Source organism: Elgaria multicarinata, chromosome 2 (genome assembly GCF_023053635.1).
Source record: "Elgaria multicarinata webbii isolate HBS135686 ecotype San Diego chromosome 2, rElgMul1.1.pri, whole genome shotgun sequence".
NCBI lineage: Eukaryota > Metazoa > Chordata > Lepidosauria > Squamata > Anguidae > Elgaria > Elgaria multicarinata.
Genome location: NC_086172.1, coordinates 179,481,856 through 179,503,797, shown reverse-complemented (window position 1 = coordinate 179,503,797; position 21,942 = coordinate 179,481,856). Strand labels below are relative to the sequence as shown.

Here is a 21,942-nt window from a genome sequence, read left to right as displayed (position 1 = left end):
TTCCAACTCTGCTATTCTATGATTCTGTGAAGCCTCCCCCCCACTTGCTGGAAATCGTATTCAGAAATCTTTCCAGCCCACACACTTTCAAGCCTACATTTTCAGCCATAAAATCTAGAAATTACAGGGGTGCAGGCCAACCCACAGACTTGATTCAGACTAGGGTGACCATATTTTGGAAACCAGAAAGGAGGACAACATGGTCGCCACCAAGGGGGCGTGTCCAGTACCAAGGGGGCGTGCCCACCCGAACATAGCCATGGTCACATGTCTGATTGTACAGCACACATTTAAGACAAATCGGTTCTACATAACATCTTAATGTTAAAATCACTGAAATAAAGAACAAGTGAGAGATTCAATGTATCTGAAATTAACTTCACTCACTCCTACTTTTGTAGGTTTTGCTGTACTTTGAAGCTTTTGCTATACTCTGTGTGTTACATTCTCCCCTTCCCTGAAATATCTTTTCTGACTGTATCTTCACTCACTGCAAGCTGCTGTTGTTGTTAACAGGGTTTGCTACTGGCCCCAGATCTGTTTCAAATTTGGTATGGCTAAAGCTCTACCTAAAAGCTATCATGGTGCCAACTTTCAGCTCTTTATCTTTAAAAATGACAGTTTTAAAAATAATTTTAAAACCTCATTTTTTAAAAAAATCCTAAAAAATCAATGGATGAACGGATCTGTTTCAAATTTGGTGTGGCTAAAGCTCTACCTAAACCCTTTCATGGTGCAAAGTTTCATCTCTTTATCTTTAAAAATGACAATTTTAAAAATAATAATTTTAAAACCTCAATTTTTAAAAAATTCCTAAAAAATTAATGGTTGAACGGATCTGTTTCAAATTTGGTATGACTAAAGCCCTTCCTAAGAGCTACCATTGTGCCAAGTTTCATGTCTTTATCTTAAAAAATGACGGAGGTATAAGCATTTTTGTTAATTCCCATTAGAGCTGCTTTTTTTTTTAAAAAAAATCCGGATTTCCCCTCCCCCCTCCCGGATTTGCCATATGGTCACCCTAATTCAGACCCCAATTCATTGTTTTGGTCAATGGCCCAATTCTGCTTCGACTGATCTGGAGGCAGTCTGCTTCAATTCAGCTGCCAATTCGGAAAGCCACGGCTTCATGCCTCCTCTTGACTATCATGGGAAATAAAACAGCTATAACTCGTGTGTGTTTTTATTGTCAAAATTGGATGATATTTGCAGGCACAGTAACCCCTTAGGAAAGGATTATGCCTACCAAATGTCAGACAAATAGGTGCAGGTGTCTTTATGCTACAATTCAAGAAGGATGCAGACAAGCTGGAGCGTGTTCAGAGGAGGGCAACCAGGATGATCAGGGCTCTGGAAACAAAGCCCTATGAAGAGAGACTGAAAGAACTGGGCATGTTTAGCCTGGAGAAGAGAAGATTGAGGGGAGACAGGGATGCTTTTGGGTGGATTCCTGCATTGAGCAGGGGGTTGGACTCGATGGCCTTGTAGGCCCCTTCCAATTCTGCTATGCTATGATTCTATGACTCTCCCTGGGCTGACTGAGAAAGCCAGACCCCCTTGTGACTCACAGGAATGGAGTTTCCACATTGACCCTGAGCTCCCAAGAAGCGGCTGTGTGTGTCAGGCATGCGGAATCCATTCTTGCGCTGGGCAGAGCTGTGAAACCCAGCCTTCAGCCAAACAATGCACAGAGCCTGGAATTCCTACGTCCTGATGATGGGATGCCGTGCGCAGCCAGCAAGTCCTTCCTCCGGGCAACAGAGAAAAAAGGAGCATTCATTGGAAAGCAATAAAATAAACAGCCGCAGTTTGGAGGGGGGGGGGAGTTCGAGGAAGCTGTAAGGAGCGAGCACTTCGGAATGCGTGGAGCAAGCAGGCTTGGGCATGATCCCACACCGCATGGTGAGCAAGGTGTGCTGCTCTCAGCGTTTCAGGCATGGATTTCCTTCCGTTTGAACCTCAACACTCCTTTGTAGTACAGGAGGTTGAAGGAGGGGGACAGACCCATGGTTACCCAGGGGCTGTCTAAACCCTCGGAAAGCCTCAGGGTGGGTGTATGGTGGCACAGCGTCGATTATACGATGCAGCTGCAATTGCACACCCACCCCGGATTATACGATGCAGCTGCAATTGCACACCCACCTTTCTGCCAAAGCTGCAGAGAAAAAAGTTGGGACTTACTGGAGCAAGGCGAGGGGCTGTCTTGATGCCGTTCTGCATCAAGGTGAGGTGAGTATGCGCAAGACGGCATCAAGACAGCCCCTCGCTCCAGAGTCACAGTGGAGGCGTGGCCAGGCGGTGCCTGGTTGGAGGCGACCGGCCATTGGTCGCCTTCCACAAGGAAGAGGGTGGTGCAGCTCTGGTCACCGGATGGCCACCCAGAAACCCTGCGCTCCCTCCTCATCGTTGGGATTACCCCATGCTACCCTGGGGGAGGCAAAACATGGGGTTTTTGATGGAGGCGCTGCCAAGCTGGTGCCGTGAAGACACCCCTCCCTGCACTCGTATCTTTCAGCACTTCCCAGATGGAAAGAAGGATGCGCTTGTAACTCCACACTGTTGTCCTCATGCCAAGGGTACCTGAGTCCTCACCCCACGGGCAAAGGCTCGCTCCGTCCACCGCTGTGTTCACTGACTCTGCCGTTGAAAGACTTTGCATTTCCTGCACCGCTGGAGGGGGGTTGCTCTTTTGATTAAAGATAGATTAAAACACAACAGCTCAAAATTATCCTCACCAGCATGTGAAAATGGCAGACTCTGCACCGCAAGGCGCTGTGGCAATGACACATGTTTGCACGCATGTATGTCAGAGGCAAGGACGCAGCACTACTGGCTGGGGAAGGCTGGTCGTTATAGGACTTTTGTTCTGCCTAAACAGGCATTGGGTTGCGCCTTACAAGTCCTTTCTGGAGAGTTCTATCCAAGCAGCTAGGGAGGAAGTACTGCCCCCACTTCTGAGCTACTTCCTGCTGCCCCTGGGGGTTACTGAAGATCATCGCGTTTGGGCTGCCATTCATCAACCAAGATTAAGCAGAACAATTTTAATGGTTTGATTGCCTAGAGGTTCATCAGACGAGTGGTTTATCGCACGCTCGCTACTGCCCCCTTGTGGATGTCGTCGTCTGCCTCCCGCACGCCTCCCGCTCCTTCTTGTCTGTTTTCCGTCACAAAATGGACCCCTTTTAATCTGACTTTAAAAACAACAACAACGGATTGTGCCACGCTCTCCTGCTGTGTGCACGAAAAGTGCCGCAATAGAAACGGCCCCTGAATGGTCTTTGTTTACTTCCTCTTTCCCCTCTGGGCAGAAAGAGGAAGTAATGAGGGACAAACATGGGGGCAGAGAAGCGACAGTAAGGAAACGTGATCCCCCCCCCCATGAGATGATGCTCATAGAAAAAAATTGTATAAATGAAATTATTGAATGAATTAAAGGTAAGTTTGTGTATTTATTTGTCCTTCAAGTTGGTCGTTCTGTTTTACCATATTTTCCCTATTCTATAATTGTTCTATCCACCCAGAGCCAATGGGAAGGTGCAAAATACAGATGAAATGAAATGAATGCAGTGCCAAAAACAGAAAAAAATGCCCCAAAATGTGGATGGCTTGTTTTTTGTTTTTTGTTTTTGTTCTCCTTTGGTATTTCATGCAATGATGGAAAATTATTAAATATCAGTTTCTGTTTTTGGGTGGAGTCAGAAAAAGTCTTCCAGAGTTGTGAGTCAGGCATCAAAACAGCCTGAAGAAAAGCACAGAAGCCATATTTGAGAAGAACCGTAAATTGTCATTCTGCTGCTCTCTGTGTTTTGAACGTCTGGGCTGACAGGGCATTCGGGCTCCCAGGAGCACAGGGGGAATGTGTCACTGCACGCAGGGATGCCGCTTAGAACAGCAGTCTCAAATTCAGATGTTCCTCCTCTGCCGTTAATGTGCCTTTCTGGAAAAGTGATGGAATGTAGTCCGTAGCCGTGCACCTTCCGGTTCCTGGGCTCAGGGCCTGCGCTGCCATAGAGGCCAGTTAGGTGGCTGCCTAGAGCGCCAAGGTAAGGGGGCGCCAAACACCATGCCCGGAAGTCCCCCTCCTCCTCCCAGAACCACTCTGGCCGAGCGAGGGCAGCTTCCAAAACCACCTTTCCGCCCCCCACCCCAGCGTTCCTGGCTTGGCTTCGGCTGGGCGCCCGCCCAGCCAAAGCCAAGCCAGGACGCTGGGGTGGGGTGGGGCGGGCGGGCGGCTCCACGTTCTGACTTCCGACGTGCGACTAGGCAAGAGCTCTGCCAGCCCTTCTTAAACTGCAGCCAATGCTGCGATGGGACAGCAGCTGGCGCGGATCTCCAGAGCATCTATTGGAGGTGCTGGGGAAACAGGAGTGGGGGGGGGCTCATAGTGGGGGCAGGGAGGAGGGTGTGGCAGTTCACCCCCCCCTGCTCCTCCATCACCTGATGCAGGTACTTCATCCTGCTTCATGGGAAGGCTGGCTAGGGTGGCCCCATGGAAAGGAGGACCGGGCTCCTGTATCTTCAACTGTTGTACTGAAAAGGGAATTCCAGCAGGTGTCATTTGCATGCATGCAGCACCTGGCGGAATTCCCTCTTCTTCATCACAACAGTTAAAGCGGCAGGAGCCCTGCCCTCTTTTGTATCTGGTCACTCAAGGTCAGGGCTCCTGCCGCTTTAAGTGTTGTGAAAAAGCGGGAATGAGTGAGCGGACAGCAACGGCGGCGGCAGGGGAAAGGGAGCCATGGCTTACACTTAACTTGCCCTTTCCTTCTGGGAAATACTGGTGGTGGTTTGGTTTGGGCTCAGAGGAACATAAGATTTTAGGAAGAGCCCTGAGGCTGGATCAGACCAAGGGTCCATCTAGTCCAGCACTCTGTTCGCACAGTGGCCCAACAGCTGTTGACCAGGGACTAACAAAGCAACAGCACCTTCCCACCCATGTACCCCAGTAACTGGTGCACACAGGCTTACTGCCTTGGATACTGGAGGTGGCACATAGCCATCAGGACTAGTAGCCATAGATAGCCTTCTCCTCCAGGAATTTATCCAACCCCCTTTTAAAGCCATGCAAATTGGTGGCCATCCCTACATCTTGTGTGGTAGCAAATTCCATAATTCAACTATGAGCTGTGTGAAGAGGTCCTTCCTGTGATCTATCCTGAATCTCCCACCAATTAACTTCAAGGGATGGCCCTATTGGGTTCTAGAATCATAGAATAGCAGAATTGGAAGGGGCCTACCAGGCCATCGAGTCCAACCCCCTGCTCAATGCAGGAATCCACCCTAAAGCATCCCTGACAGATGGTTGTCCAGCTGCCTCTTGAAGGCCTCTAGTGTGGGAGAGCCCACAACCTCACCAGGCAACTGATTCCATTGTCGTACTGCTCTAACAGTCAGGAAGTTTTTCTTGATGTCCAGCTGGAATCTGGCTTCCTTTAACTTGAGCCCGTTATTCTGTGTCCTGCACTCTGGGAGGATCGAGAAGAGCTCCTGGCCCTCCTCTGTGTGACAACCTTTTAAGTATTTGAAGAGAGCTATCATGTCTCCCCTCAATCTTCTCTTCTCCAGGCTAAACATGCCCAGTTCTTTCAGTCTCTCTTCATAGGGCTTTGTTTCCAGAGCCCTGATCATCCTGGTTGCCCTCCTCTGAACACGCTCCAGCTTGTCTGCGTCCTTCTTGAATTGTGTATTATGGGAGAGTATTATGGGAGAGGGATTATGTATTATGGGAGTATTATGGGAGAGGGAGAAAAATACTTCCCTATCTACTTTCTCCACACCACGCATAATTTTGTACACCTCCCTCATGTCTCCCCTTACTCGTCTTTTCTCCCAACTGTTGTAACCTTCCCTCATAGGGGAGAGCAAGTGGATTGGCAGTGGTAGCAGCAACGAGGAGGAGGCTAGTGGGCCACTGCAGACATCTAGCCCAAGGGCCTGCCAAAATCTGGAGACGGCACTGCCCCTTAGGGATGGGTCCTTCATTTAGCACAGCCTTTCTCAACCTGGGGTGCTCCAGATGTGTTGGACTACAACTCCCAGAATGCCCAGCTGGCTGGGGCATTCTGGGAGATGCAGTCCAACACATCTGGAGCACCCCAGGTTGAGGAAGGCTGCAAGAGGTGACAGACCTGAGGCTGGTTGCTCATTCCCAGAAGACCAATACATCTCAAGGTATAATAGTTTCATGCACGCTTCTTCAGAGGCCCCGAGGACGTTGGCTTGACTCCACACCCTACAGAAATCTGCGGCAAAGCTAGGTACTGACAGACGAAGCCGCATTTCCTGTTTCTGAGGTCTGTGGTCTAACCACAAGGGTTCTTGTTCCCTTTCAAGCGCGACGTGCCGCCCCTTGAGCAAGTCATTGTTCACATCGCTTTCTCACCGGGGCATCGTCACAGGCCCTGCCGGGGCCGAGGCGGCACAGTTCTTTCGCCCCGAGGAGAAATCCACTCATTCAGAAAATCCCGGGTGTTAAATCTGCAAACCTCAACAGAGTGATCATGATCAGGTCAAAGCGAAACTCGCTCAAGTTCCATGGATTCGTTTCAATGGGAGAGAGTAAAGCAGTGCCTACCTGGGTCTTTGGGCCCTGTGCCATTGGTTTCAACTGACACAAGCTTTTCATAAGGAGAGGTTCCAGTAACACAACGTTCCTTTGTCTCCGTACTAATTAATGTACTTGGATTTATAACCAGATGGTCACAATCTGGGACAAGGATGTTGTAGAGCCGTTTTTCTCAAGTGAAAGAAAGCAGCTGAGATACATCTTAGGGGTTCTTGGGCGTCTAATAGGAAACCTTGAGCACTGCTTTTAGTGGAAAGGTGAGATATAAATGTAATAAACCGCCCATTGCCAACACAACCAGTTTGGTGCTACAGCATGCAACGTGGCCTGTGGGAAATATTCTTTAATGTGAAATCAGGTGTCCTGTCTCTGTGCCAGAAGCGGAAAGCCAGCTGGACACACATTTCCAGTCCACACTGACCTTGCAGTCCTCTTCATGCTGGAGGACCAGGGCATGGCTACACCAGCAAATTTAAAGCCACGTGAAACTTGTTTAAACTGCCATGGCTTCCAGGCAAAGAAGTCGGGGTGGGGGGCGGGGGGGGAAACAACAGATAGCAAGTGTCGTACAAGGATTAGTGGATTGAGTTGGGAAGTCATAGGTTCAAGTCTGACTTTAGGAAACTTGAATGAATGAGGCTGCCTTAAGCAATTTTTAATTCTCAGCTCCTCATCTGACATATGATAGCACATGGTCTGCTTTACCAGGTTGTTGTAAAGATTATTATTATTATTATTATTATTATTATTATTATTATTTACATTTATATACCGCCCCATAGCTGAAGCTCTCTGGGCGGTTTACAAAAGTTAAAAACAGTGAACATTAAAAAGAAATATACAAAATTTAAAACCATAAAAAGCATAAAATACAAACAAAAACAGACAATATCCTTTTAAAAACAACTATTCCGGGGTCAGTTAAACACTCAGCAATTACTATATAAAACCTAAGCAATATTATTTTGCTCTCTGTCAAGGCTGTTATATTTTGTTATATTTTTATTCCATGCTTCCTTCAGGGAGCTTGGCATGACCTGTTTCCCTGTGTTTCTTCTCATGACAACCCTGTGAGGCAGGTAGGGCTGAGACAGTGAAACTGGCCCAAAGTCAGCCACTGAGTTTTATAGAATCATAGAATAGTAGAGTAGGAAGGAGCCTATAAGGCCATCGAGTCCAACCCCCTGCTCAATGCAGGAATCCACCCTAAAGCCTGAGTGGGGAATTGAACCAAGTCTCCCCAGTCTGGTCTGAAACTCTAGCCATGATACCATATAAGAACATGAGAAGTGCCGTGATGCTGGATTAGACTGAGAGTCCATCTAGTCCAGCACTCTGTTCACACAGTGGCCACCCAGCTGTCGACCAGGGACCAACAAAGCAGGACACGGTGCAACAGCACCCTCCCACCCACGTTCCCCAGCAACTGGTGCGCACAGGCTTACTGCCTCGAATACTGGAGATAGCACACAGAATCCAATATAAACTTCTCCTGTTGACCTACAAAGCTTTTCACGGTCTAGCTCCTTCCTATCTCTCCTCTCTCATCTCACACTATTGCCCCGCTCGTGCTCTTCGCTCCTCTGATGCCATGTTTCTCGCCTGCCCAAGGGCCTCTACTTCCCTTGCTCGGCTTCGTCCATTTTCGTCTGCTGCCCCTTATGCCTGGAACGCTCTTCCAGAACATTTGAGAACTACAAGTTCAACCGCAGCTTTTAAAGCTCAACTAAAAACTTTTCTTTTTCCTAAAGCTTTTAAAACTTGATGTTGTGCAGACTTCTACTGTTACTTTCTACTGTTAGTTTTTCCCTACCCTGTGCCTGCTTACCCTACCCTGTACCTGTTTGCATTCTCTTCCCCTCCTTATTGTTTTACTATGATTTTATTAGATTGTAAGCCTATGCGGCAGGGTCTTGCTATTTACTGTTTTACTCTGTACAGCACCATGTACATTGATGGTGCTATATAAATAAATAAATAAATAATAATAATAATAATAATAGCCAGCAGTTTTGTATGTTTACCACCAACCAAATGCAATGCACCACCAGTCATGTACTCCAGCTTGGTATGTACTAGATCAGCCTTCAACCTGACACCCTCCAGATGTGTCAGACTACAACAGTCCAACGCAAGAGGCAGCTGGACAACCACAGTGCAGGACACGGAACAACGGGCTCAAGTTAAAGGAAGCCAGATTCCAGCTGGACATCAGGAAAAACTTCCTGACTGTTAGAGCAGTACAACAATGGATTCAGTTACCTAGGGAGGTTGTGGACTCTCCCACACTAGAGGCCCTCAAGAGGCAGCTGGACAACCATCTGTCGGGGATGCTTTAGGGTGGATTCCTGCATTGAGCAGGGGGTTGGACTCGATGGCCTTGTAGGCCCCTTCCAACTCTGCTATTCTATGATTCTATGATCTGGAGGGCAACAGATTGGGAAAGGCTATGATACAGGTTTCATCTATGTCAGCCTTCTCCAACTTAGTGCCCCCCAGATGTTTTGTCCCACAACTCCCAGCATTCCTGATTGTTGGCTATGCTGGCTGAGGCTGATGGGAGTTGAAGTCAAAAACGTATGGGAGGCCCCAGATTGGGGAAGGCAGAGTTATGTTATAGGAAGTATTTTATCCAGCCCAGCACCCACCATAGGGTGATACTTATAAAACACACACACACACACACACAAAGAGGACAAGAGGTCAGCAATTTGCATAAAATTTGCAACTGATAATTTTTATTTATAGATGCAGATTTAGACATTATTATTATAATTTGAATAGAAATATAGGACATTTCACCATAGTGTGGCAGACTGTGACCAGGTGACCGGGTGCTAAATGTTGATGGGCAACTCCAAAGCCCTTGAGCTCTTCTTCCTGAGGGTTCTTTATTTTTAGACCAGACTTGGACGGGACGGCCCAAATAATGGGTGCCTATAAAATAGAGACAGTCGTCTGGCATCTCTTCAAATACTGTCTTTTGTAAAAGAGGACACGTGGCCACCACTTTCCAAGGCCCATGGAGTGACAAGGCAGCGCACCTCTAGCCAGAAACACTGGGGCAACCTCCCATATCCCAATGGGAGCACGAAAAAGCAATAGTTTGACTCTCTCGTCTCGTGCTCCTTTTGGCCCCCCATCAGCTCTGACCTTGTCGGTGCTGGAGGATGAAGGAAGAGGAGCACAAAAGAAACAGCTGCTGCTGCCCAAGCCATGATGGAGGCAGTCAGGAGAAAGGTCCAACCAAGGGGGCAACGTGATGGGGAGAAAGCGAGCCCACTGCTGCCCTGATGCCGGGGAGCCCACAAAACCTGTTATCTGATCCCCGAAGTTAGTAATTTGCAAATATGGCCCAACCATTATGAAGACTGACATTTTGTAGAACCAACGTTAGATGAGAAATGGAAAAATCGCTGGTGTGAAACGAAACTGTCTGTCTGCTGCAAGCCATGGAACCAGGCTGTGACACCAGGGAGCTGTGCAGCAGCACAAGGAGAAATAGATTCCTGGCTAAAGTTGCAGGGAGAAAAGGCAGAAAGCCATAAGACTGTCAGGGCCGGTAGCTAAACTGAAGCCTGGTCTGGCTGATGTAATTGATGTCGACTTCTGAGCCCCCTTGTTTCGGTACCTTATTTGGATATGGTGGCTATAAAATCCAAGCAGTTCTTACAAACAGATGGGGAGAGCTTACAGCTACTTGACAGCTTGTGACGCAAGCTGCCTGGATTTCCAGCCTTGCCTTCAGATTTCAGGGTGGAATTTCCAATAAATCTGCTGGCAAACAATTTTGGGAGTTACTGCTACGATTGCAGAAATCGCAGCTGAATGGATTGCACGGGGACAGCTCACGTGTGAAGTTTCTCCATCTGATCCCCTACCTGGGCAGAACGAGGTGCGGAGAAAGCAAGTGACAAGTTTCATCCATGAGCTGGCACATAGTTGGCCAGAAAAAGGGCATAGAATCATAGAATAGCAGAGTTGGAAGGGGCCTATAAGGCCATCGAGTCCAACCCCCTGCTCAGTGCAGGAATCCACCCTAAAGCATCCCTGACAGATGGTTGTCCAGCTGCCTCTTGAAGGCCTCTAGTGTGGGAGAGCCCACCACCTCCCTAGGTAGCTGGTTCCATTGTCGTACTGCTCTAACAGTCAGGAAATTTTTCCTGATGCTTGGCTCGTGCCCAATTCCATAGCTGTGAGGTGCTGTTGCAGAATTGTGAAATATATCTAGCCCTCTTTGTGGTTCTTCTTTCTTCCATCTAGGAAGCCACTTCAAACAGCATTTAGAGTAACAGCCATAAATCCATCCCGGGAGATTACTCACAGTTAGCACATCCACCAGGAAACTAGTCGTGAAGAGGCATGAGCGGGCACGCACACACACACACACACACACACACACACACACATTCCTGCACACTGTCACACCTGACCCAGGATGACTCTTCAGACGAAAATCCTGACATTACAAAGCCAAAAAACTTTGTGCGATCCCCTGAACCCAGGCACTTCTAGCATGTGTGGAGAAACTACACTAGGCTCTTCAATAACAGTAGACACTGAAAAATGCCCCAGAGGTTCATCAGACAAGCATTTTATAGCACGTTCGCTACTGCCCTCTTAGGGATGTGCGGGCGTCCTTTAGACAACGACAACCAGCTCCCGCGCACCTCCTGCTCCTTCCACTCGTTTTTCCATAGTAAAATAGACCACTTTTAATCCGACTTTGTTTTTAAAAGCAAATGTGCCACGATTTCCTGCCGTGTGCAGGAAAAGCAGTGAGATAAAAAAAAACACCCTCTGAATGGGCCACGTGGTCTTTGTTTACTTCCTCTTTCCCCTCCAGGAAGAACAAGGAAGTGCGGAGAAGTGATGGTAAGGAAACGTGATTAACCCCACACACACACACACCCGGTGTGATGATGCTCCCAGACAGGGCCCCCAAGTACAATACCTCAGCCATGGGTTCAGAAACGGAGGCTGAGCATTCACCCAGCCCTAGGATGTGCTGGCTCCACTAAGATGGAGGCACAAGCGGCCACTTGGAGGAAAAGAATGGCAGCAACTGGCCTACTTGGGAGTAAAGGACATCTTGTGAGTAGGGTTCTCCTCATGAGAAGGACTTCTTCCTCAAGCCTCTGATGTGCTGCAGCTATGTCCTGGGTGGGACTATGGGAGCTCCAGCATATAAACTCTCCATGAGACCTGCTAGTTGCTATCTCAACTTTTAATATCCTGAAAACTTGCTATTCCTTGAACTGGTAATTTATGTTGATGACTCTCGAACTCCTGATAAAGTTCTGCTTTTGGACTGCCCTTTTTCTGGACTGGTAATTCAAACTCCAAACCCTCCCCACCTCAAAACTAACTGTCAAAACAAAAAAGTAAACCCTCCTGTGACATCACTTCCTCATCCCCTCCCCCAGGTAGAACCAAAACAGCCCTATCCTGCCCTTAGCTAACCCTTTCTTACTGGTACATACAGTTGCTGCAAAACTAAATACAACAACAACAACAATAATAATAATAATAATACAATAAAACAGATTAATATAACAAGCAGGTGATTCTGTCACAAATGTCAGTGCTGCTTTCTCTAAAGTAACTGAGGTGAGCTGCAGGAGAAAAAAGATGGCCCCATTCCAGTGCTTGATGCAAGCGCATGGCAGTTTCTCTTTAAAAATAACAATCTGATGGGCTATGGGTGCCCAGCATGGACACCCATTCTCAGAGTAAAAAGTTGGGTCCTGTGCCAGATCAGGGCCACATTTGGTAGCAAGGCAGTGCATTCCTCCCGGGCGTCCACTGCACAGTAACCAAGATATGAAAGAAGGCTCCTACAGCCTAGGTAACAAGCATAGCCACACAGAGAGACATGATAGCACTCTTCAAATACTTGAAAGGTTGTCACACAGAGGAGGGCCAGGATCTCTTCTCGATCCTCCCAGAGTGCAGGACACGGAATAACGGGCTCAAGTTAAAGGAAGCCAGATTCCAGCGGAGATCAGGAAAAGCTTCCTGACTGTTAGAGCAGTACGACAATGGAACCAGTTACCTAGGGAGGTCGTGGTCTCTCCCACACTAGAGGCCTTCAAGAGGCAGCTGGACAACCATCTGTCAGGGATGCTTTAGGGTGGATTCCTTCATTGAACAGGGGGTTGGACTCGATGGCCTTGTAGGCCCCTTACAACTCTACTATTCTATGATTCTATGAACTTGCTGGAGATACCTAGGATGTGTGTCTCTTTTGGGGCTGGATGGCAGGGCCTTCCTGCACGTACCATAGGGCTGCCACTGGCAATGTTCCAAATTTTTTTTTAACATGTTTGGTGCTAGATCACTTAAGTTTGCTTCCCTGGGTCCGTTTTTGTTTGAAAAACCCCATGGGACACTTATTTACCCAAATACTTTCCATTGCCTGGGACAAAAACACACACACAATGGGAACACTTTCTAGATTTATTGGCATATTTTAGGTACAAGGCTGTTTTTGTTTTTTCCCCAGGGGAAAAAACCCTCTAGATGAGCACTTATATCTGCTTCCCCGGATCAATTTTTCTTTCGTGTCTCAAACCAGAAGCAGCATGGAATTAGATGTAGAACTGTAATAAAAGGTATGTGTGAACTAACTAATCAAGCTCATAATCTTGAGAGATGACTGTTTTCTAAGTGGTAACTTAGTACGACAATGGAATCAGTTACCTTGGGAGGTGGTGGGCTCTCCCACACTAGAGGCCTTCAAGAGGCAGCTGGACAACAGGGATGCTTTAGGGTGGATTCCTGCATTGAGCAGGGGGTTGGACTCGATGGCCTTGTAGGCCCCTTCCAACTGTGCTATTCTATGATTCTATGCATATAGGTATTAGTAAGCTGGTTGTGACCTGTCAGCACGATCATGAGGGTTAGTAAGCCACTGTGGCTTTTTGTTGGGTTGAGGGTTGTTTCCCCTTCCAACAAGCCATGCCACCCGGGTTCACATAACAAATCAAGCTGTGCCTGGGCAGATAATTTGGCAAATGGCACCCCTCAGGCACAAACATGCACCAAGGATAAAACAAGACACAGTGGCTTGTTTAAGCCTCTGTGATCATGCAAAACAGCCTTACAAGAGTGCTGAGGAGAACTTGAGTTCCCTTCCCTGCTGCCATTTCTGATGAGTAAGCATGGTCAAATTTTCCTTGCTATTTCATAGGACAATAGGAGGCCCAACTACAGTATTATCTGCCCTTTTTTTTTTTTTTTTAGTAGCAGCTGTGTATGAGTTCCAATCAGGACCACAGGGAGTGATGGTTTAATTTTAATTCCTTTCTCAGTCATAGTACAATGGCAGTTTCCAACTGAGCTGTTTTCACTGGGTTGGTTGTATAAAGGGAAAACATAAATTATCCTATCCTGCACATCACAATTCCATCCTGATCAGGCCCTTCTTTTTTTTAAATAAATAAATCCAGATATTATTATTATTATTATTATTATTATTATTATTATTATTATTATTATTATTGCATCTGTATACCGCCCCATAGCCGAAGTTCTCTGGGCAATTCACATAAGATAAAACATTTAAAAACAATATAACATATAGTTGGGCCAATACAAGTGATAAATTTATTAAATTACTGAGGCCGTAGCTAGACCTAAGGTTTATCCCAGGATTGTCCTGGGGTCAAACCTGTTCATCTAAGTGCCACACAGGGTATCCAGCGCTCAGGCAGGGATGAACCCAGGATGATCCTGGGATAAACCTTAGGTCTAGCTACAGCCTGAGTGCATACCGACGTAAAATACTTTGTATTTGTCTCAAAGGAAGTACCATTTGACAAGTTCTGAATTACAAAAGTCTATGATCTGAAAATATACCATTTTAGCTTGTCTCCTTTCTATGACAATGCTTTGGAAGCAAAATGCCCCTTGCCAATCTTCTGGGATACTTTAACCAGACCAGAGGTCTAAATTCACTGAGAACTTGGAGGCAAAAGAGATTATGGAAGTTACATTTTTAAACAAACCTCCTTTGTTTTATTATTCTGAGCTGAGAACTGTTATGCAAGTAACAAGTTTGAATTTCCTGTTTGTAAGACACAAACAACAGGGCACATGGTAATCATGCAAGGCTGTTAAAATCTTCTTTACTCTGGTTGTGTGCTGATGTGCAGAAGCCATTTTTACATGACAACTGTATATGCTGAACACATGGAGAGGAGAGTACGATTGCACCAGCTCTCCTTCCTCTGATCATGTATTCAGCAGAGGGTCTGGACAGAACTAGGCATGAGCACACCTATGCTCTTCACCTGTGATCAGGGAACCTGCCTTTTGTGGGATTCATGATCAGAGAGAGAGAGAAAGAATGCATACATCTAAGTAGTATGTGCACAGGCTCTATTCTCACCTTTAGCTGATAAGCATGAAGGTTGGGATCTTCCCCATATGTCCACTGAGCATGCAAAAAGAGCTAGATTCACATAGCCGTTTTAGCAAAGTTGCTAGTCTGGGACTTGGTGAATATTCCTGAATTGTTAAAACCATGTGGATGTCATCACGTCCAGATCACCACATCCAGTTGAGCCAGGTTTTGGTCATCTGTCATCTTGACATATGTTGGGATCTTCAAAAGACTGAGCATCATTACATCAACCTAGTTGACTGAATCCATGCACCACAATCAAGTATGTGGCCATGGCTGCTGTTGCACCCAACATCTACACCACTCTTCCTCATACTCCAAACATCTCCACACTCACAACATTAGCAAAGGCATCTCGTTCCCTGTTCAAGTTCCTCCTCCCTGTGTCTATCATAAACACCCTCACTACTACCTACCTCATAGATTAAAATATAAAGGACACCACTCCTCAGTTCTTTGTGGCCAGAGCCAAGTTCAGAATCAGAATTTGATATTCAGTGCAGAGATAAACATCTAGTTGAGATACCAGCTTTTATATGAAAGAAAGTTAACATTTAGATAGCAGTTGGTGGGAGACACCCTCCTCTGCTTCTGCCTTAGACAGTCACTGCCTGTCAGATGAGATGAGACTGGGCTAAAAGAATCCGACTTGGTATAAGGTAACTTAAGAACATAAGAAGAGCCCTGATGCTGGATCAGACCAAGGGTCGATCTAGTCCAGCACTCTGTTCACTGTTGACCAGGGACCCATAAGAAGGACACGGTGCAATAGCACCCTCCCACCCACGTTTCCCAGCAACTGGTGTTTACAAGCTTACTGCCTCTGAGACTGGAGGTAGCACATAGCCATCAGGACTAGTAGCCATTGCTAGCCTTCTCCTCCAGGAATTTATCCAACCCTCTTTTAAAGCAATCCAAATCGTTGGCCATCACATTTGGTGGCAGTGAATTCCATGGTTTATGAACTGTGTGAAAAAGTAATGAATTTCCCGCCAATCAGCTTCATGGGATGACCCCTGGTTCTAGTATTATAGGAGAGAAAAATGTCTCCCTATCCACATTCTCCACCCCATGCATAATTTTATACACCTCTATCATGTCTCCGTCCAGCTACCTTTTTTCTAAGCTGAACAATCCCAGCTGTTGTAACCACCTCATTTTAGTCCCCCCTGTCTGCACTTTTCCCAGCTCTATATTTTTTTAAGTGTGGTGACCAAAACTGCACATAGTATTCTAAGTGTGGCCGCACCATTGATCTGTATGAAGGCAGTATGATAGTGGCAGTTTAATTCTCAATTCCTTTTCTAATAATGCCTAACATGGAGTTTGCCTTCTTTACAGCTGCTGCACACTGGACTGACATTTTCATTGAGCTTTCCACCACAACCCCAAGATCTCTTTCTTGTTTGATAAGCACCAGCTCGGATCCCATCAGGTTATACTTGAAGTTGGGTTATTTTGTCCAAATGTGTATCACTTGACACTTGCTTACTTTGAACCGCATCTGTTCACTCTCCCAGCTTGGAGAATTCCTTTTGGAACTCCTCACAATTCCTTTTTGTTTTAACTACATTAAATAAATTGGTGTCATTGGCAAACTTGGCCACTTCACTGCTCACTTTCTAATTCCAGATCATTTATAAACAAATTGAAAATAATTGGTCCCAATACAGATCCCTATGGGACCGCACTATTTACTTCCCTCCATCAGGAGAATTGACCATTTATTCCTACACTCTGCTTTCTGTTCTTTAACCCGTTACTGATCCATAAGACGACTTCTTCCCTTATTCCATGACTGCTAATTTTGCTCAGGAGTCTTTAGTGAGGGTGTATATAGTTTGTTTAGTACTTAATGTGTTTTTTGTTTTTGTTTTAAATATTTAAAACATTTTAACTGATCAGCTTTTGTAATTATTATTACTTTTTGCTATTGCAAAACATTATATTTTTAAGATTATGGTAAGCAATACATAAATTGATTAAATCAACACGATTGCAGCCTAAGTGATGGAACAGCGGATGACAGTCAGCATAGGTGCAAAGCAATTCATTTTGGGGGATAACTTCATCAGGGACAAACCTCCAACAGTGCTATCTTGTGCATGTTCATCTATTAAAATATTTGTATCCTGCCCTATATCACTGGGATCTAAGGGCGGCGTACAGATAAAATCAGAACGTAAAACAATATACACAGCTAAAAACGTATCAAATTGTTAACAATTTTTAAAAAAGTAACAGAAACAATTAAAAGCAATTAAAACTATGTGCAACCATGATGAATTTAGCCCTCAAAGGCTTTGGTAAAAAGCCTTGTCTTAACTTGGCGCGTAATGAAGCCAGTGTTGGCACCAGTCAGGCCGCCAAGGGAAGGGTATTCCACAACCGGGGTGCCACAATAGAGAAAGCCCTCTCCTATGTCCCAGCATAATTAGGGTGACCATATGAAAAGGAGGACAGGGCTCCAGTATCTTTAACAGTTGCATAGAAAAGGGAATTTCAGCAGGTTTCATTTGTATATATGGGGAACCTGGTGAATTTTTCTCTTCATCACAACAGTTAAAGCTGCAGGAGCTATACTAGAGTGACCAGATTTAAAAGAGGACAGGGCACCAGCAGGTTTAACTGCAGGTGCCCTGTTGTGTTGAAGAGGAAATTTCACCAGGTTCTCCATATATACAAATGACACCTGCTGAAATTCCCTTTTCAATATAACTGTTAAAGATACAGGAGCCCTGTCCTCCTTTTCATATGGTCACCCTAAGCATAATGTATGTTGACTCAGAATCCCACTGTGTTCAACAAGGCTTACTCTGCCCCCCTCCAGTAAGTGTTCGTAGGATTGCACCCTCAACATAGGCTATGTACTCAGTTTACATAACTGATGCATATTGCAGAATTCAGCTGTTTGTGTATTTTTGTGTATAATTTGTGTATTTTTTTTCTAACCCTGAGCAAAATCCAGACAGCTCTGCTTTTATTTGAAACTTCCAAACTTCCTTCTGTGCCTATTTTTCCCCCTCTGCCCACTTTCCCTAACAGGCCTTTCTGACCCACAGGGACCTCTCTCCTTCCTGCTCAACAGTATTAAAAGTTTTAGCATTTGTTTTTGTTAATTTGTTAGAAGGTTGCCAAATAGGCCACTGCCCAAGGCAGACCTAAACGCGCTTAGATCCATTGTGCATTTAAGATACTGGTTAATCCTATGCTAGGTTGTGTGGCAGGGTTTGACTTCTCAATGGAGCAGAGCATGGCGTACTTTTGTGGGTCAGGGTGTGGTGTAAAGATAGGGTGACCGTATGAAAAGGAGGACAGGGCTCCTGTTTCTTTAACAGTTGCATAGAAAAGGGAATTTCAGCAGGTGTCATTTGTATGTATGGAGAACCTGGTGAAATTCCCTCTTCATCACAACAGTTAAAGCTGCAGGAGCTATACTAGAATGACCAGATTTCAAAGAGGGCTGGGCACCTGCAGCTTTAACTGGTGTGATGAAGAGGAAATTTCACCATGTTCTGCATGTATGCAAATACCACCTGCTGAAATTCCCTTTTCAATACAACTATTAAAGATACAGGAGCCCTGTCCTCCTTTTCATATGGTCACCCTAGTAAAGCGGAATACACCCACACGCCTCTGGCCATAAATACCTCTTTAGGGCACAGTCTTGTACTGAAGAGACCCCAGCTGATAGGATTCAGTTGACAGGATATCTTAGACATTCCCAACAAAGTATCCTCGAGATGTGTTGGACTGTAACTCCCATCATTCCCAGCCAGCTGCAGTCTGAAGAGTGCCAAGTTGGGGAAGGCTATTATATAGGATATGGCAGTGGTCCCCTTTCACTAGCCACGAAAGCTGTCTGTACAACTGCTCGGTCCCACCAGTGGATTGTGCTGCAGGAGCATCTGCTATGCTGGTGAACATGTACCAGTGGAACAGACATGACAGGATGGAGATGGCATAAGAGGAGAGACCCTTACATCAAATCCTATACTCCTCCAGACCACAACATCACCCCATCTTTATGCCTACCACAGACCAGAGGCGAAGAATTTCCCACCCATTGAGTTAACTGGAGATGGAAAATACCCCCACCCCAACCATGGCAGCCCCACTAGGGTGACCCTATGGAAAGGAGGACACGGCTCCTGCAGCTTTAACAGTCATATAGAAAAGGGAATTTCAGCATGTGTCCTTTGCATGCATTCAGCACCTGGTGAAATTCCCTCTTCATCCCAACTGTTGCAAGAGCCCTGCTAGGGCAAGAGTCATGCTAGGCCTTTTTGTGAACCGCCCAGAGAGCTCCGGCTATTGGGCGGTATAGAAATGTAATAAATAAATAAATAGGCAGGGCTCCTGCAGCTTTAACTGTTGTGATGAAGAGGGAATTTCACCAGGTGCTGCACGCCTGCAAAGGACACCTGCTGAAATTCCCTTTTCTTCGCAACTGTTAAAGCTGCAGGAGCCATGCCCTCCTTTCCATAGGGTCACCCTAACCCACCCCCACTCCAATCCGGGTATACTGGGCTGGCTCAGCTGGTGCCCATCACTGAACCAGAGAGGCCAAAGAAGGGCCAAACGGGTCACATTCCTGTCAGCTTCCAAGCAAGGCTCTTCTTTCGAAACACACGCCTGAGAGGCCACGAGACCGTTATATGTACGATCCGGCAAAACAAATAACCATTAAAATCGGCTGGGCGCGGACTTAGCCCTCCTGAACCGCGTGGGCGGCCCCGTGGAAACCTAGGAGGCGTCTCGTTAGGATCGCCTCATGGATGCCAACGGGCCTAGTCTGAGCGAGGTTGGATCCAGCCCGGCTGAGTGAGTGAGTGAGTGTGCGTGCGAGTGAGAGAGAGAGAGTGTGTGTGTGAGAGAGAGTGTGTATGAGAGAGTGTGTGAGTGAGAGAGTGAGTGTGTGAGAGAGTGTGTGAGAGAGAGTGAGTGTGTGAGTGAGTGTGAGTGTGTGAGAGAGTGAGTGTGAGTGAGAGAGAGAGTGTGTGTGAGTGTGAGAGAGTGAGTGTGTGAGAGAGTGTGTGAGAGAGAGTGAGTGTGTGAGTGTGAGTGTGTGAGAGAGTGAGTGTGAGAGAGAGAGTGTGTGAGTGTGTGAGAGAGTGTGTGTGTGAGTGAGAGAGAGTGTGTGTGAGTGTGTGAGAGTGAGTGTGTGTGAGAGAGTGAGTGTGCGTGCGAGTGAGAGAGAGAGAGTGTGTGTGTGAGAGAGAGTGTGTATGAGAGAGTGTGTGAGTGAGAGAGTGAGTGTGTGAGAGAGTGTGTGAGAGAGAGTGAGTGTGTGAGTGAGTGTGAGTGTGTGAGAGAGTGAGTGTGAGTGAGAGAGAGAGTGTGTGTGAGTGTGAGAGAGTGAGTGTGTGAGAGAGTGTGTGAGAGAGAGTGAGTGTGTGAGTGAGTGTGAGTGTGAGAGAGAGAGAGTGTGTGAGTGTGTGAGAGAGTGTGTGTGTGAGTGAGAGAGAGTGTGTGTGAGTGTGTGAGAGTGAGTGTGTGTGAGAGAGTGAGTGTGTGTGAGAGTGAGAGAGACAGAGAGTGTGTGTGTGAGAGAGAGAGAGAGTGTGTGAGAAAGTGAGTGAGTGTATGTGTGTGTGTGTGAGAGAGTGAGTGTGAGTGAGAGAGAGAGTGTGTGTGAGTGTGAGAGAGTGAGTGTGTGAGAGAGTGTGTGAGAGAGAGTGAGTGTGTGAGTGAGTGTGAGTGTGTGAGAGAGTGAGTGTGAGAGAGAGAGAGTGTGTGAGTGTGTGAGAGAGTGTGTGTGTGAGTGAGAGAGAGTGTGTGTGAGTGTGTGAGAGTGAGTGTGTGTGAGAGAGTGAGTGTGTGTGAGAGTGAGAGAGACAGAGAGTGTGTGTGTGTGAGAGAGAGAGAGTGTGTGAGAAAGTGAGTGAGTGTATGTGTGTGTGTGAGAGAGAGAGAGTTTTAAAAGGCATCCTGAGGGGGGCAACTGCGCCTCTCTCCCTTCCCGCCGCGCGAGGCGAAAGAGGAGTAACGCCTCAGCGCTCGCCTTCCCGCGCTTTTCCGCGCCCCTCCCCCGCCGCGGCGAGGAGTCCGCGGCCGCCCTCCCTTCCCGCTCTCGGCTCGCGGGGGAGTCCCGGATGTTGGCCCCGCTCCCCGCTCGGCTTCCATAAAAGGGCAGCGCCGCCCTCGCCGCCCCCCACCCCCGCCCCGCCCCGCCTCTCCTCCTCCCCCTCCCGCGGCGGCCGGGCCTTCCTCGCCGCCTGCCAGCCTTTCCCCGCCTCCTCCTCCTCCCCCTCCCTCCCTCCTCCTCTCGCAATCCCCTCAGGCGGCGCCCCCGGGGGCGGGGAAGGCTTCAGCGGGGCGGCCGTGGCGGCTCCTGTCCTGGCTGAGTGGCGGCGTCCGCAGGGGAGGAGAAGCGGAACGAAGCAGCCTCGGGGACGGGGACGCGGGCAAAGGAGAGCGGCGGCGGCTCGTCCTCGGTCTCCATTCGCAGCCCCGCTGTAGGGACGTTCACACGCGCAGGTACGGAGGGGTACAAGGGAGGAAGGGTGAGGGGGGCACAGGGACAGAGAAGGGGGGAATAGAAGGAAGGGAGGAATAGAAGGAAGGGGGGGGTCCCCGCTGCTTTCCACTCCCCCTTCTAGGCTGTGGAGAGGGGGAGAGGGGGGGTTTATGAGGAGGGGTCCTCCCCCCCTCCGCACTCCTTCACTCCCTCCACGTCACCGCTGTTCCATTTGTGGGGAGGGGCGGCACAAATGCGCCGGCGGAGCACTTCGTACGTGGGGGTGGGGTGGGGTCTCGCTGTGGGGGGGAGGGGGCGTGTAGGGGGGATTGTTTGGATAATTGGGGGAGCCCGTTCTCCTCCTCTTCCCCCCCCCCCAATTTAAGAGCATAAGAAGAGCCTATCAGATCAGACTCTCGGGAAACCCACAAGCAGGACAGGAGAGCAGCAGCAGCAGCCCGACCACCAGCCCATGTTCCCCAGCAACTGGATATAGGGGTTCTAGTCTAA

At 47.5% G+C, this 21,942-nt stretch overlaps 1 protein-coding gene across 2 annotated transcripts in view; it reads left to right on the top strand.

Annotated features, from left to right (window-relative positions):
- The first annotated feature begins 21,184 nt into the window (after nt 1–21,184).
- Nucleotides 21,185–21,942, top strand: part of FERMT2 (FERM domain containing kindlin 2) — a 121,010-nt gene continuing 120,252 nt past the window's right edge. For both annotated transcript variants that reach the window (XM_063118199.1, XM_063118198.1), the window contains exon 1: nt 21,185–21,452. The gene's annotated coding sequence lies outside the window, so the exon portion shown is untranslated. The remainder of the gene's footprint in view (nt 21,453–21,942) is intronic.